The sequence below is a fragment of the Armigeres subalbatus genome, chromosome 3 (genome assembly GCF_024139115.2).
Source record: "Armigeres subalbatus isolate Guangzhou_Male chromosome 3, GZ_Asu_2, whole genome shotgun sequence".
Classification (NCBI taxonomy): Eukaryota; Metazoa; Arthropoda; class Insecta; order Diptera; family Culicidae; genus Armigeres; species Armigeres subalbatus.
In genome coordinates this window covers 262,323,030-262,340,193 of record NC_085141.1, presented here as the reverse complement: position 1 = coordinate 262,340,193, position 17,164 = coordinate 262,323,030, and the positions used below count along the sequence as shown (strand labels likewise).

Below are 17,164 nucleotides of genomic sequence, written 5' to 3'. Positions count from 1 at the left end.
GTCTAAAATATTAACCGGACAGATAGATCAACCCAAAATCATTTTTTTATGATTGTTGTTAAAAATAAAGCCAAATTCATCGATCAACCCCGGTTGGCTAAGCACAATAAATAAAATTTTCAATTTTGAACATTTCACCAAATAATGTGATGTCCATGATAGCCAGGTTCTGATTTTTTATGAAAACCACGGTATTACTGCCGTAATCTGAAAAAGTGACGTATACGCCATTTTACAACATGCATGTTTTTCATTTTTCTGTTAAAGAGTTCGATGAGTACTACTCGTTAACACTATTTTTGGAAAATGGCTAAAACGTCACTTTTTCAGATTACGGCAGATTAGGTGATGCGCGGAATTAGGGCAGATCACGGTAAATTGTTTGTACACGGCTTATGGCAATCTACCTCATCTAAAATAGGAATTTTACTCAAAAATGAGGAATTGGGCCAAGAGCTTTGAGTGGTTTTCCTCGGAGGCCTTACTCAGCCGTGCGGTAAGATATGAAGCTACAAAGCAAGATCATGCTGAAGATGGCAGGGTTAGATTCCCGGTCCGGTCTAGGGAATTTTTAGGTTGGAAATGTTCTCGTCTTTCCTGGGCAAAAAGACAGCTCGAGCTAGTTGGAGCCACTTCAAGTAAGTTCCAGTTGCCTCATTGAACAGGAATGATGCAACTGATGAGCGTTAATAAATCATCTGATCAACCAATCGCGAAGTTCCCTAAAATAGATGAAAATTATTAGAAGCTAACTGCGATGAGTTTCATACGACTATGGACGAAATATCATGATGATCAAATATGCTCTATATTGATATGTAATACGCATCAATATGGGACAGTTGTGCTTGCGGCGGCAGTACATTCCATACAAAATGCAATATGGTATCTAATTAATTAGTGATAAGATCCTCCAATTTTAGTCGTATACGCAAACAATCACGCTTGCCTTTCTCATATAACTAATTTGTACCGAAGGCTATAGGATCGCTGCCAAACCAAACTTCTGATAGAAGACCCAGAGACCCATCAATTGAGCTAATCGAGCATTGGTAACTGTCAAATTCTGACCCAAATGAGCATCGATCGTTATTGTTGCAGATCAAGAGGTATTGAAAAGCAATATGAAAAAAAAATTGTTCCTGAACATCCTGGCTATGGGCTAAACTAAAGTGCCTGCATTATACAAGTGGTGCAATATTCCTATCTTTAAGAACCTTGTGCTCGATTGGAACAACTGATTTGACAGCAAGCGCGCCATTCCAATTTTGACACTGCGTCTCTTTGTTATGAGTGCAGCCTCTTTAGACTAAACAATAGACGAATCAAGTAAAAATAATAGTAACTTTGACAGATCCTACAGCGCAGCATAGGAAGATCATTTTAAAATGCTTATAATAAATTCTAGACAAATTGTAATTAAAATCTGATTGATGTATGATACGGAAAAAGTTCCGAAGTTTATGATAGATACATTTTTGGAAAATATACAAAAAAAATGAGATAAGCTTCCAAATAAGTATCTGAGAACTTTTTCCGTATCGTACATCAATCAGATTTTAATTACAATTTGTCTAGAATTTATTATAAGCATTTTAAAATGATCTTCCTATGCTGCGCTGTAGGATCTGTCAAAGTTAACACCGTCGTGTGTCTTCTTCTTATTTTTACTTGGATTCGTCTATAGGATGTCAGTAGCCTGGGTATTGCGATAAAGCACTTTATGAGACAGATCGAAACAGCTGTTTTTCTCGTGTTTATCCACTTTGACCATTAGTGGGAGCCCGTTTGTTTGGTTATTTCGGGCATAACATTCCGATGGGTCCCATAATCAATTCTACCTATTTTATTTTTGGGCTACCAGGGCTTTAGAACAAAGTTTTTCATATGATTATTAAAACGTGTCATTAGATTATTCATACCATTGCATTCTAACTTCTAAGTATGAAAAGCTGAAGAAAACACGAATGTAAAGTAAAACGTTTCAAACATTATTTTGTGTTCGGACCTAACAGAATGTTCACGCAAAATCACACCAAAACTAAACAATAAAAGTAAATAATACCGCGAAACGTCTCATAAAATACCTTGTTGTGATGGGAAAAATTTTATAACAAGTTTTATCGAATGAACAATTTGTTTTACTTCGCAAGTAGAAATAGTTTAGTTGATGTATTGTATCATCATTCGTATTGTTCTTTAATGTCAGTGAATGTCACTGCTGGAGGATATATCCTATAGACAAAATCATCGAAAAGCAGGGATGCCAGACATACAGACATTTAGTCTTGTATACAGACATCATACAAATTACAGACATTATACAGACTTTTGATTGATGTTACAGACTTTTACAGACATTTGTTGTATTTGAAATCTTTGAGCTTTCATACAAAATGCTGTTGGGCTTTCCAATCGAACCATTTTGAGTTTTCAAACACAATCGTTATGGGAGCGCTCTTACCGCGCTACCAAATTTGGTCACCTGTCAGTTGCGCTACTGGTTTAGTAGCGCGTTTAGTAGCGACCGGTAAAGTGTCAAGTAATGATACTGCGCTGCTGAACGACTAATACTCACGCCCGGTAATCTTGCTTTGAACGGGATTTCTTTTGGGTTTCAATCAGAAACCTTTTATAATTCCAAACAGAAAGATTTTTTGATTCCTTTAGGACGCCCAAAACGATTACATTCAGAAGCTCAAAATGAATCCATTCGAAAGCCCAAAAGAAAAATCCATTCGTACGAATTCCCGCTCATATTTATGCGAACTTCCGAATGTAATCCTTCTTGGCTTAATAACGAAATCCCTTCGAGCTTCTGAACGAAATTCTTTCGGGCTTTCGAAATGAATTACTCTGAGCTTCCCAAAGAACTCCTTCTGGACTTTCAAACGGAGTTCTGTTGGGATTCCGAAAAAGAAAAACATATTAGAATTCCAAACGGAACAATTTTGGGCTTCCAAACGAATTTCTATTGGAGCCTTCTAGGCTTCTGAACGTAATCTTTTTCTTCTGGACTGAAGCGCTCAAAGGATTTTGTTCGGAAGCGCAAAAGGATCAATTCGAAAATTCAGGAAGAGCTCCTTCCGAAAGCCAAAAAGAGCTCCGTTCAGAAACCAAAAATTATGCTTTCGTTAACTCAAAACAAGTCTCTCTGGGTTTCCGAACAAAATTATTTGGGATTTGGGAAAGTATTCTGAGCGAAATTATGTTGAGCTCCCAAAACAGAATTCTTTTGGGTTTCCTAACGGAACCTTGTTAGGCTTCCGAGCGAAACTATTTTGGGCTTTCAAGCGGAGTCCTTTTAGATTTTCGAAAGACATACTTTTGGAATTTCGAATGGAGCTATCTGGGCTTTGGAAGCCTAAGAAGATTCCGTTCGGAAGCCATAAGGGTTTTGTTCGAAAGCACAAAAGGTATTGGTTCGAAAGCCCAAAAAAATTTCCTTCGGTAGTTCGAAAAACCAAAAGTTCTCCGTTTGTAAACCCAAAGGGCGTCCGTTCCGTTCTTTGGGTTTCCAAACGGAATTATTCCTTCTGTGCCTCTCCTCCGAGCCGAACTCTTTTGAACAGACTTATAAAAATTGTATCTGGCATCCCTGTCGATTTTTTACGGTGACATAACTTCAAACTAACAACCCATTCAACATATTGTTATTTGTATAATACGGGCACCACCAACTATTGAAACTATGTATATTCGTGTATATCAATAAATTAAAGAGGGTTTGAGGGAAATAATGTATAAATCATTTTTCTTATCCTGATCTTATACCGTGGACCCCCGGTAATATGACCGTTTTTAATCTGAACACTTTTTAATTTGAACCCCGTTGGTTTGAACATCTTTCAAATTAAAAAATGGTTCAAACGTCATTTAGCACGTGGAATCGAGAAAAAAAATAGGACATTGTGGAATGGAACGCAGAATCAAAACAAACCAGCAAAGAGAGTAGCCAGAAACCAGTTTTTCTGATGCTCAAAGAGTAACCAGAAGTTCAAATTAAATAAAAAAGGAACCCCGTTAATTTAAATGAGGTGCCGCTCAAATTATCGGGGGTCCACGGTACGTGACAGTAAGCTTTCTTGCCATTGAGTGGAAAGTAGGTTCTGAAATTAAAATAACACAATTAACCCTTTATAAGGCAGTGGCAACTATATTGCCATCAACAAATTATATGTTTTTCTACTTATTATTTCCCATGTAGGGGCTTTATTTGCTTCCTAGTAAAGGCTACTTTACACCTCGGGAAAATTTTCCGCCGGATTTTGAACCCCGTGCATTTTAAATGGGGCCGGGATTTTGATTTTCCGTGCCCAAATCCCGAAAACATCGCATATGCAAAAATGCATGGGGAAAAAATCCGCGGACCAAATTCCCGAGGTGTAAGCAGCCATGGGAAAAATCGTTCACTCAACGTGATCCACCTGATTGCAATTCATGCATGGTTCGGCATAGAGCAATCAGTGGTGTGAGAATGAAGCAAGCATTCGTGAAAGGGTGAGAAGATTTTTTATTGTATTCATCCTTCCATTCCCTCCGCTCAACGAATGAACGTGTAGTAATGATGAACCGAAAAAGATTAATCAATAATGATCGAATCATCAGGAATGAAACAATAGTGAGTGAGTTTAAAAAAGTTTCACTCTTCGAATCAATTCAGTAAGAAACTTTCCCGTATGCTATGTTGCTTGCTGTTGTTGTTATTTCATCCTAGTTAGCGGCGGGGCGGGTTGGGGGGAGAATATACATTATATGTTTTACAATGCCTGCGGGGGAAACCGGCGCTGAAGTCGCATTTTAACTTGCACAGCTGTGCGAAAAATCAAAATCCCCAATGACAATAAAGCAAGAACAAAGCTTGGCTTTTCGAGGAGGCGGCTTCAGATTATATTTTAAAACACTTATATCAGGTTGAAATAAACTTGTTTTCATTGCTTGTGATTGAGGTTTATGCACATGCCTCTAGTTTACCGTCGTTCATTATCAATTGAGCACAAATTCTGCAATCCTCGGAAACCAATTAGGGTTACCGCTCCTTGAATTCATACCATGTACTCAAATCAATACCATTCGAAAACAAAGAATTGGTTGGCAAATTGTTTCATTTCTTATTTTTGTGATTTTTTCAGCAGTATGCATGTCGGATAACAACAAAACACGACACAAATTGAGCCTAAATAGCCTGTTTTGCGAATGTTATTAATAATAGAACAGATACCCTATTTTAGAATCAATCAGCTTGGCGGAGTATATGAAAACACCTGTTCGGATTGGAATCTTGAAATCCGTAAGATATAGAAATTTGCCGTTTTCTAGATGTTGCAATATTATATTGGATCCCTTCCACTTAGTTGCGCTGGTGTACAGTGGTATTGTTTTCTGCGCGAGATGCTTCTTACGCAACATCTTACGACGATTTCGGGATTTTGCGAATTAAGAAAAAAAATTCACGCCGTTTTTCATCAAAAAGGTCAGGTAACACGTGAAAACCGAGGAAAAAGTCGTTATCTACGCGTTTTTGCGGATTAACGCTTTTTTGATGAGGAATGAAGAATTTAAATGCAGAACCTTTATCTCCGTTTAAACGAACAACACTATCAATAAACTCGGTAAACCAACTCAAATTAATTAATTATCCGTTGGTTGTGTTCATTTAGATACCTATATCGGAGTTTGCATTTTGTACATTTGAGTTGATTACGATTTGATAGCTGTAGAAGGGTGTTCAAACATGCTATATTTTTTACCAAACAAAATCCTATACATTGGCGTAAATAAGGGGGGGCTGGCCCTCCCAAGACCTACTTGTGACCCCCCCCCTAGAAAATTTTGAAAAATAATTCCAAATTGGTCAATTTTTATTTCATTCACATATTTCTTAATTTTGAATATGAGTTCTATAATAAATATTTTTTGTGCGATGAATTATATTACATCTATAATCATTTGTTCAGCAAAGCATCGAATTTATTGTTGCAAAACGTCCAAGTAGGATAACCAAATTTCCATATCATTTCAAATTGAGTCGCCAGGCACTTTTTCTCGATTTTTACGCTAATTCCATCGCCAGCTTAAAAAAATGATTTGCGTTTGTTTTATGATATTTTAATGGGATCAGTTTGTTCAAGAAGAGCAACGTTACAATGAGTTCCTCTTCGAACCGTGCTTTGTTAACATGTTCGTTAAAAATTTGAGCATGTATACACAATAGTTCATGCCGAAATTGTGAATTTAAAATGTAAGAATCTCCCTATTGATGCATGCCAATGGAAAGATAAGACTATGCATTGGATCATTCGACCAGCGGAACCTAAAAATACGATTAAATTGGGAGAATCCAAAATGTGTACATTTGAAGGGCTTCTCAGAAAGTTGCAATTTTGGGACATTAATAAACAACTGATGTTTATTTCAAATTACTTTTTCATAAATTAATGGTGTAGTGCGATTTTCGTTTGTTTCAAACTTGTCCTTAGATGCAAACCGTTATTCATAAGCACTTTCTCTAAGGGTCCAATATCGACATTTAGCGTAGATTTTCGATTTTCATAGCTTGTCACCCTCAAACTTTCACCTTATTGGTATGCATCAGGAAGTTACCAAGGATTGTACCAAGTTCAAAAACATAATTGTTTAAAGATAATAACATTTATGTTCTATTAGACTACCAGCTCCGATCCGCTTCAAAAAATACTGAAGAATTTTTTACATACATCAAAATGAGAACATGTACACAAATCTGGCCAATGCAATTTCAAACGATCATTCTTTCGAAAATCTTCGAGTTTATCGCAAAGTATGCCACAGTTGATCAAATTCCTATAAAGTTTTTTTCCCTACTCAATATAATTCTGCCACAGAAAGATATTCATTTTCATTATTAATATGTTTTTTTTTAAATTCCCTTGAAAGGTGAAATTATAAAACTAAAAAATCTTTGTTACAATTGCAGAAAAATCTACAAAGCATTCGAATTTGGTGAAAGTATTAGGACAAAACTTAGCCAACATTCGCACTCACAACGGAATTTGCATTGAAATCTTGTTCCATTTTTATAAGGATCATCAGAGAACTTTTTTGTGCCTGTCTGGTGTTTAATTAGAAAGTTATATTTTTTGGGTAAAAAAAAAACTATTTTGGATTATGAAACCAGTTCGTATCAGAAAACATTTCTCTTGCAGCGCAATTCAGATCGATTTGGTTGCTTGCAGAGAAATTTCACACCTTTTCAGAAAACCATAATTTTCAAAATATAGGAAATTTTATTTTAAAACATTTTGAAGCGGAATTTTAGCCGATTTTTTGTTGTTGACTCATAAAAACACGTAGGGATTCCTTATTTTTGTTTATCGTAACTTAAGTATCTCAAAATATTTTCAATTGTTATTTTAAGAATACCCAAACATTTTGGAAATGCGAGGATACTTATATTGATTATGACGATTTTGATGGATTTTATTTTACATTTAAAGAGTTTCAAAAATTTTCAGGCTGAATTCCAAAACCATATGCATTAAGCTCAAAAGCATATTTGTTTAAAGATACTAACATTTCTGTTCTATTCATGGAAATGCTTGAAAATTTTAAGAAGAAATTTGAAGAAATACTCTTCAATCTCACACACCTATCTACATTTAGTAATATAGAGAAAACAAGCTGACACAGACACAGCGTTTTGAAGCAATCACAGCATCTTGGAAATCAGTTGTTTTACTCCCGAATTTTGTAATATTAGTTCCAGAACGAATGAGCAACTTAGTCTAACAATTTCTATAGCAAACCATTGCAAGCAGTGCTTTAAATCGCCTTAGAAAAATACATCCTGCCAGCGGGGGCCATGCCCCCCCCCCATGACCGAGACTCTAGTTACGCCTATGATTCTATATGAACATAAGTTGCCTTTGCGCCACCCCTTAATCTTCACCCAATTAACTATTAAATATTCAAATAGTTACAAATAGATACATGAAGGTTAGAATTTCCGAACATTTTTGAAATATGAACTACCTTTTGGAACACCTGATTGGTTTATAAGAAAGTTGTCATTCACAAATCGATTCAATGTTGTACTCATTTTTATTTTGGATTTCATCTGCTTGGCGGTGCTAGTATATATGGGAAACCGTTTGGTATGATATTTTGAAAATTTAGAAAATTGTACATTTTCAAAAGTTTGTCTAACAGGTCGAAACCGTTCGATTGCAGACAATATTATTTTCAATTTCATTCGTATGGCAAATCTAGCATATATGACATTACCCGTTCGATTAGATATTTTCGAATCAGCAAGATTCATCAAATTGCCGTCTACTTCAAATTTGTCAAAGCAGTTAAAACCATTATGTTATGTCATATCTTTCGGAAATTCGTAGGTAAAATCTTCCGAAAATCCTTCCCATAGGAAAATTGTTTGGAAATAGCTTCTTCTTCTTTTTTTCAACTTTTTTCAACTTATTCATTAGCATTTCCTCAGTTATTATTTGAAAGCTTTTCTATGCCCGCCATTGCATGAGTATGTACATATCTTGTGTGGCTGGTACAATGGATATATTTACTATGCCCAGAGTGTCGAGAAAGCTCCCAACTCGAAAACACTCAAGACCGACTCGCCATCTCCGGGTTGGCAATCCTACGCCTTTGCTCGCAAGGCAAGATTCTTCTAGTTATTCCTATATTAGTTCTTCTGGAAATTCCTGTTGGGAATTCTAAAATTTCGAAAATTCTAAAATTTCCTGTTCAAATTTCACCTTTTGAAATTTTTTGTTAGAATTGGGTAATTCTTTCGAGAGCTGTGCGGAAATAGGCTGAGAAATTAATCGTTTTTTAACTCTTAGAGATAGGGGAAGAGGTGGTTTTATGGAAAATTTCTTATTTTTTATGGAAATTTTATTTTGCTGCTATTGTGTCTTTTATTAATAGTCTCTTTTCTTTTATTAATAGTCTTTTATTAATAGTGGCTTTCTCACACATTTCCAAGGGCTCGGTTTGGAGTGGTCCTATACTTAGTATGCGAGAAAGGCAAAAAGGAAGGAGAACTACAAGCAGATAAATTCACAAATAATATTATTTGCATTATAATGGTTTTGACCTCCACTGTAATTAAGATTGAAGAAACAATGTATTTAAAAAGCTTATAACGATACAATGATATATCTATAGAATAACGGTCTATAATATTCACGGTCCGAAATCCATCCCCGGGACCCGAGTAGCAAAAACAAATGATAATTCATTTTGACGTTCAGTGATTGTCATATAAATTATAAGAAAATGAACAATTGCTTTAAAATACAAAAATTATGTATAGTAGTCCAGCTATGACAACTGCCTACTTACTTGTGACCCTACTGGAAACGTATCTAACAGAAAAAAAATATTTCAAGAACCACCGCTATTCCCGCTTACAACGTTCCCCGGCGACTGCATTCCTTGCTGAAATACATACTTACTTGGTTTGCAGTAGGCACCTACATAAATTCCAAGTGATATATATACAATTATGTCTCTTGGTTAAGATGCGACTGCGTAAAAGAGTACCTACGGTGATGGGGACAGAAGGTGCTGCCCGAAAAAAAACTCCTCATTTCTGTATAAGCTTTCCAAATGGCTTTTGAAACGCCCAACTTTCATAAATGTTTAAACATTTCAAAATGAAATTGTGCTAATCCACATTGTAATCCACATACTTAGTAACAAACTGCCTTGCTAAGCATAAATAGTAACAATTGTTGTCCAATGTCGTTTTTCCACCATGTCATCTTCACGCTGCTAGCGGTGGCACCTGCGCCCAAACAAACATCAACAACAATTTATTCTTTCATCTTTACGAGGAATGAAAACAAATTTGCAATCGTGAGGATTGAATCACAAAAGGAATCATCGGGAGAGATGTAAAAGTTCATTCACTCTTTGCATTCTGAGAGAGAATGAAAGAAACATAAGCTATTTGTTTACCGTTCAACTCAGGAATGAACCATTTGTTAGAGTGAGATGAATTCGAATCAGCTTAGCATAGCGAGAAAAATGTAATGAATATAAGAGTGAGTTATATCTGCAGATGAATGTTGTTGAGCGAATTTCGATTCTATTTTTCCCATACCTGGGTGTAAGGTACCTTTAACACCCCAGATGAATTTGAGCCATAAAAAAAATTAAATGTCAATTTGAGAACAGTTTTTTTACGCACAGATCGTAAATTTCGAGTGAAAGAAGGATTTACAGTTATAATTCGTTAAAAAAACGACAAAGATATATTTTTTCCCCTTGGTATTAATTATTTTGAATCTCCTGTGTTAGATTATTACGTGATTAGCGTGAAAAAAACTTTGCCTTTCTGTATATTTGGGTTTTGGATTTGTGACGAAATTTCCCAAGGGAACGAAAGCGCAAAAAAAAAAATTTTAACTTATACACCCGGTTCTTTTTTTTACACGGGTGGGTTTTAGTTGATTACGACCTTCAGCTTTGATGAAACTATGAGTTAACCCCATGAAAAAATTCACAAAAAATCAAAGCAAATTCAGGTGGTATTTAAAAAGCTGTGAAAAATCAGGTTAACCGGGAAATTAAAGAATACCAACCGTGTAAAAAAAATATTGGGTGTAATGCGTTTTCGACTAGGACTCTTCACCAAAAAATGTTACGTGCTTTGATTTGACTGGTTTTACGTAAAACCCAATTTTTAAAAATGTTTAATTTATTTTTGTTGTTGCCTGTTTTCTCGCTTGCCGGGCAGTGGCAACTATATTGCCACCAATGTTGTCCCGTTTGACGGTCAGTGGCAACTATATTGCCACCTATTTTTCAATGTTTTTTAACTGTTTAATGTACAATAATACCATGTCAACATTGTGTCCTATTGTTGTTTTTGTTAATTTTTTTGTTTAGATTCGTCTGCCTTATAAAGGGTTAAAAAACAAATCACCTGCCAGCAAAAGCGAAGTTTCAGGTGCCATTTGTTCGTGTGTTGGACATAATTGTAGCAAAAGTGACTGTATTTAAATTGCACATCAGCAGCATAAAAATCAAAGGGATTGCTTCTCAAGGTGCGTATTTAACTTTTTAAAGCAGTAGTCCTATCAATCAGTCCTATCAATCAGTTAAATACTTAATTAGCAAATAGTTGTAGGAATTATGATCCTATGATTCGAAACGCGTCCACAGTGGAGGGATTTAGATTCAGGAGGTGTTTATTTTGTTCGTAATTTTATCAAATTTTTCGTTGTTTTCAATGCAATACAGTTGAGCACATAAAAAATAGAAGCCCTTGTATACCTATTAGAGTGGGGCGCAGTTGTATGGAAAAACGCAAACTTCGTCCGATCAAGTGAGATCAAGGTTTTTCTGAATCGTTTTGGGACCCCAATCAATTGTGCAAAATATGGGCTCGATTGGATGCGACCTCGCATGCCGCATCGCGTTTCAAATTTACATGGAGATTAGTATGGGAAAACGTACTTTTTAACATTGTTGCTATTAGCAGCTTCATTTTATCATAAATCACGTAACTCAATACGTTAGCATATAGTCTGGAAGATGCCGAAAGATTTTGCCGAAGAAAGTACGTAGCTGGAAGGTCTACAAAAAATGTTATTACGTTTAGAAATTGATTGTTCAAACCATATGCAAAAAATCAATGTTTCTGCCAGCACTACCGGACGACCTATAGATATCAAAAGGCAAAACCCATCTTCCTTCTTGTCGGATTTTTTTCTTTGTGAAATGATTCCGAATAGCTCATATTAGCTCTAAAGCCCTATAAGATCAATTATTTTGAAATAACACTCAGTTCAATTATTGGTCTACGTAGTTCGGCAGTGCTGGCAGAATAAACGATTTTTTGCATATGGTTTGAACACTCAATCTTCGAAGCGTTATAACTTTTTTCGTGGACGTTCCAGCAACGTGCCTTCTTCAGCAAAGTTTTTCGGCATCCTTTGGGTTATACTTTAACGCAATGTGCCACTTGGTTTACGATGAACTGAAACTCTAGTAGTAGAAATGCAAAAATATACGTTCTCCCATACTAATTTCCATACAAACTTCAAACGCGATGCGGAAAGCGAGGAAGCAACCAATCGGTCCCAAATTTTGCAGTTGTTCAGGACCCAGAATGGCTTCGAAAAACCATTGATTTGAAAAAATGATTATGACGCCCCACTCTAGTACCTATATTTGTATTCGATTCGTGCTTTCTAGAGACTTTTTCATATACTGTCAAATTAAAATTTATAATTCTTCAAAGCATCACTAAATCATGCAAGATTTTGAACGTTAAAAACGCTTGCACTCTACGCTGCATTTTCAAGGTTTTCGTGTAGACTAAATCGGAAGCTATCCAGCAATTTTCAGATTCATTTGAAACTATCAAGACCAGTGGAAATTTTCGGTTCTGAAGCCACAATGTAGGCAATTATTTATTGAACATCATAAACATTGCCGTCAAAAGCAGCAGCGTTTGGAAGGGAAATTTTAAATCAGAGTTAATTGGCTAACCTCCCAGTATTAGACATACGGAAGGGCACTTTGTCCAATATCTTACATACGGTCGTGTCTTGTTCATACCCTTCTGATCATTTAAATGATACCATGATATACCGTTCTATGATACATAGAATATAATTAGCAATAACAAATCTAAAATTGGCATAACAGATGGTTTGTTCTTCCAAAAAATTGTAAAAGTATTCAATGCGTAGACAATATTTTATTAACATTTTCAATCCAAGTCCATAACCGGGAGTGCCGTTCAAACCAGATCACACATTGCGGTACATGATACACTTAAGGTGTCAATTTCGGCACTCCTTCTCACACTGCTCAATAGTGGAAAATACTATAATGCGACCAATGACGAAATACTTTGCAATGCAATTCGACAGTGAGGTATAGAATAAAAACCTTATCGTTTAGTAAATGATATAATTTTGCCAATCATGAAAAATAAATCTATGGTAGTACTCATCATCTCATAGCTCCCGTATGTAGCATAAATCGATCAATTTATGTAAACGCCATTTTCGCCAGGTATTATCATCCCGAATTATGCATGATGGAACATGATAAATCTGACTGGATACTTCATTTGAATTGTCTGATAGACATTTATAATATTTACATGTTTCGTTGCACAAACTAGTTCGATTATCGAAATACCTAAATAGCTTTATTTTTAATTACACAATTTTAAATATCAAAAATTCAATCTAATATTGAAATGCCAAATTATTTCAACGGAATTCATCATTATCGATTTATTTGAAGCCAAAAAACAACTTATTTTATTGGAAAAACTTCAATTCTAATTACCACAGCTAGAAAAAAATCACAAATAAAATGAGCACCATCAGCACTAATCGAAGTTACATTTTTCGTTCGCCCTGCTGCACAAAAGCACTATATGTCAGTCAAAGCTAATGGTGGCCTACGTGACCAAATCGCAGGCTGAAAGTCGCTCTAAAGGCACTTTTCACTGTCTTCTTCCTCGCCATTGTCCACTCCCAAAATTGGGCCCTCCACCCGCAACATCAAATGCCGTTCATCTCTGATTTACACTCATTTCGATAAAAAAAATACAATCGATCGATATTCAAATTTCACAATAATGTTTAAAAATCATACAATGCTACTGATTTCCAAAGGAAATATTACAGAAATATACCCAAGCTGGTAGACACTGGTCGCTGCTAGAGGAACAACACACGCACAAAATGGAGGAGCTCCTACACGAAACTCACTATTCGATGAACCCAAGCATAGGTTGGTTTAGAAAAATGATTTATTCGATAAAGACGCACCTTCTTCAATTTTTTAACATGCAAGTCTCAAACTCCACACTTTAATCCATGATTTGTGACATATTTTAACACGATACGATGCTTATTCTAACATTCACAAATAGTTTTCCTAAACGTTTCACTGCACAGAAACTTTCGCTCAGCACAACATGACGAAAAAACGAAAGGTCTCCGTACCTACAACCGTACGCGAGAGATTTTTCCTCCGATCTGAGCTGATGTTCGAGTTCGGCGATACGGCTGTCCACTCTCTCGCTGGTGTGTGAGTAAGACGGCACTCGGCCGAAATGCTGCGGTGGAACAGAGCTGTAGAAAACATCGAACTGCGGCGTTGCATTCAGCATCGTTGACTGCGGCGACAGCACCTGAGCATGGACCTGGAAACGTCAACACAGAGAACTTATCTAGACAATATGTATGGCTTGAATGCGATGAGTTTGAAAGCATGTTGGAAATTATATTTCCAACTGGGCTGTACTGAACACACTGTTTCTCGTTTTCCCAATCCAATTAGATAATATACCGCATGTGGCTGTATTTTGTTTTTGTTTATAAACATTACAAGCCCTAAATAATGGATTATTATAAAATTATGAATAAAATATCACCGCATACGACGTACGAATACCATATGGCTAGATAATGATTTGAATTTTAAATAATACTGTACTAGTACATTCGTCATCACATTCTTCTTTACAATAATTGGAGTCAAAAAACTTTGTGCAATTATATTTACTCCAAAATATTTTATTTGCCCAAAAATATTAACTGTAATTATTGTAAGCATCTCTTATACCTACAAGAAAAATATAAACTATTATTTGCTGAATTGTTAGATATACTTATACTAAACACATTGTACAGATACCAATCTCTTGAACTGCTGTATGTGATGTTCGTTTGTATGAGTAGATACTGTGCTCACATCCATAAACTCTATGTTCTCTCGGTCTCTCAGGGAATTCAAGGCTTTTATTGTAAATCTACATGAACAACTGAGTGCAACTCTTTTCCGATGTACAATTAGGTACGTCCTTCCACAAGAACAGTTTTGGAAGACAACATTGGGAAAATCACTGCTGAGTAATAACGCAGACGGCTTCTGGCAGATTTTGATTTTTGATACAAATCGATCATAAAATCAACTTCAAATTGATCGCTTTGATTTTTTTGGAAACACAAAAATTTCTCAAGGAGGTTCGGAATCGAATTTTTATTTTTGATGCCAAATGACTTAGAATTGCATAAAACGTCGAGATCTGGTGTTATCTCGAAAAACCAGATTAATCAACCTAGCGTTGGTGGTGCCTTTCTCGCATTTAGTTAAGACACCAACCTTATATGGGGATTATGTGATCCGATGTACCATTTTCTTCATAACTTTTAAACGCAATGACCGATCGTTATAAAATTCAATAGTGATAAGACGCGCGGCTGCAAAGCAAGACCATGCTGAGGGTGGCTGGGTTCGATTCCCGGTGCCGGTCTAGGCAATTTTCGGATTGGAAATTGTCTCGACTTCCCTGGGCATAAAATTATCATCGTGTTAGCCTCATGATATACGAATGCAAAAATGGTAACCTGGCTAAGAAACCTCGCAGTTAATAACTGTGGAAGTGCTTAATGAACACTAAGCTGCGAGGCGGCTCTGTCCCAGTGTGGGGATGTAATGCCAATAAGAAGAAGAAGAAGAAGAAGATGATAAAATTCAATGGTGTCGAATAAAACTTGTTGCGAGAAAATCGGCTAAGGATTACTATACGAAAAATTGGCTAATGTTTAGCTTTTGTGCACACACATACGCACACATACATACACACGGACAGACAGGCATGTTCTCAGCTCGTCGAGCTGAGTCGATTGATATATAATACTATGGGTCTCAGAGGGTTCTATAAAAAGTTCGTTTGCGGAGTGAAATGATAGCCTGAGTTGTACGAGAAAGGCAAAAACATTTTTTCAAAGATAAATTGTGTTTTTGGGATTTTGAAAATTTCTGGGAACTTTTTTCAAGATCGATCTTTTTATGCCAAATGTCTTTCAAAAAAAATGTTTAAGATATAACACCACATCTCGACGTTGCATGCATTTCAGACATTTGGCCCGGAAAACCTGGACATCTTTCTGCACATACTGATAGCCAGAACACATCAGAATATGGGAAACTCAACGCATCACATCTACAAGGAAGGTTACCAGTTGAAGTGTGAGAACATGCGAGCGACCATACCGTCTACAAAGTGATACCCATGATCATCTTGAATCCTCGTCTGATCCGTAGTGAATAAGTTATCATGTCGGCTTCGTTGATGGAGGCGCAAGAACGGACCAGAGATTCAATGCAAATACTTCAAAAAGTGAAACTCTAACCGTCGAGATGCTTCCCGAGTGAGAACTATGTTTTCCGCAAACAACAGCATCAGCGAACTTTTGTCCCAAGACACTAATCCGTCATTGGGTTTCAGTCATCCAAAATTGCACACAAACACTAGTAGTTTTCCAATTCAATACATTATACTTTATTTAACATTCAACGGTTCATTAAGTATTGATTTCAACGACACTACTTTTATTTAGACTCTACATTTATGACTAATTAACTTAACACTAAACATTGAACAATATTCGGAACGAAGGCTTGCCCCGAATTGCACCCGACGACGGTTTGTTTTAACGTACTTTCTTTACTATACTGAGTATCATTTAGATTTTTGGAAATCGAAAGCGTTACGCTGGAAGGGAAGATTTTGAACTTTACTAGCACCTTTAGCTTTCGATGGATTTTCAAAATTTATATATTAATCGTCTCGGACACTCTCCAGCATTTTGCCTATTTCATTGAAACATAAGATTATTAACGATAAACTATTTAAAATTTCAACTCTTGTCAAAGCCAGCAAAAATTTCATATGTAACCAATCCCGTGCATTCCTAACACGGGCATCAGAATGCGGTATATCACGGGCTTTCGGGTCTATCACAAGATTTTCTTTGTGTATAAAAGAAGCAGTGCCTGCCGTGTGCGAGTCATTATAATTGGTGACAGCAACGCGTACTGACGTGCTTTTTGCTCGCGCATTTTTCGTTTCGTTCGTTCGTTCGCTGTGCTAACCTACACAGCATGCAATCGCCATCGGTAGAACTGCCGGTGAGTCTCCGAATACGCATGAATGAAGTGGGCGCATTTTTTTGTCATTCTGTGCTTGATGATGGTCGGATGCAGTGGTGTCGGTTGCGATGGATGCAATCGCCCATCGCATCGCTCGGAGTTCACGGCTAGAAGCCGACGATGGTTGAGGCAACGAGGGCAGCGGTGGTAGATGAAGAAGAATCAAATTGGAGAGATTTGGTCTGCACATCAT

The 17,164-nt window shown here is 36.4% G+C and overlaps 1 protein-coding gene across 1 annotated transcript in view; it reads right to left on the bottom strand.

Moving 5' to 3' along the window:
• Nucleotides 1-13,970, bottom strand: part of LOC134223967 (lysine-specific demethylase 4A-like) — a 48,702-nt gene extending 34,732 nt beyond the window's left edge. The window contains 1 exon segment of the mRNA XM_062703185.1: nt 13,800-13,970. The gene's annotated coding sequence lies outside the window, so the exon portion shown is untranslated.
• Nucleotides 13,971-17,164: the final 3,194 nt, after the last annotated feature.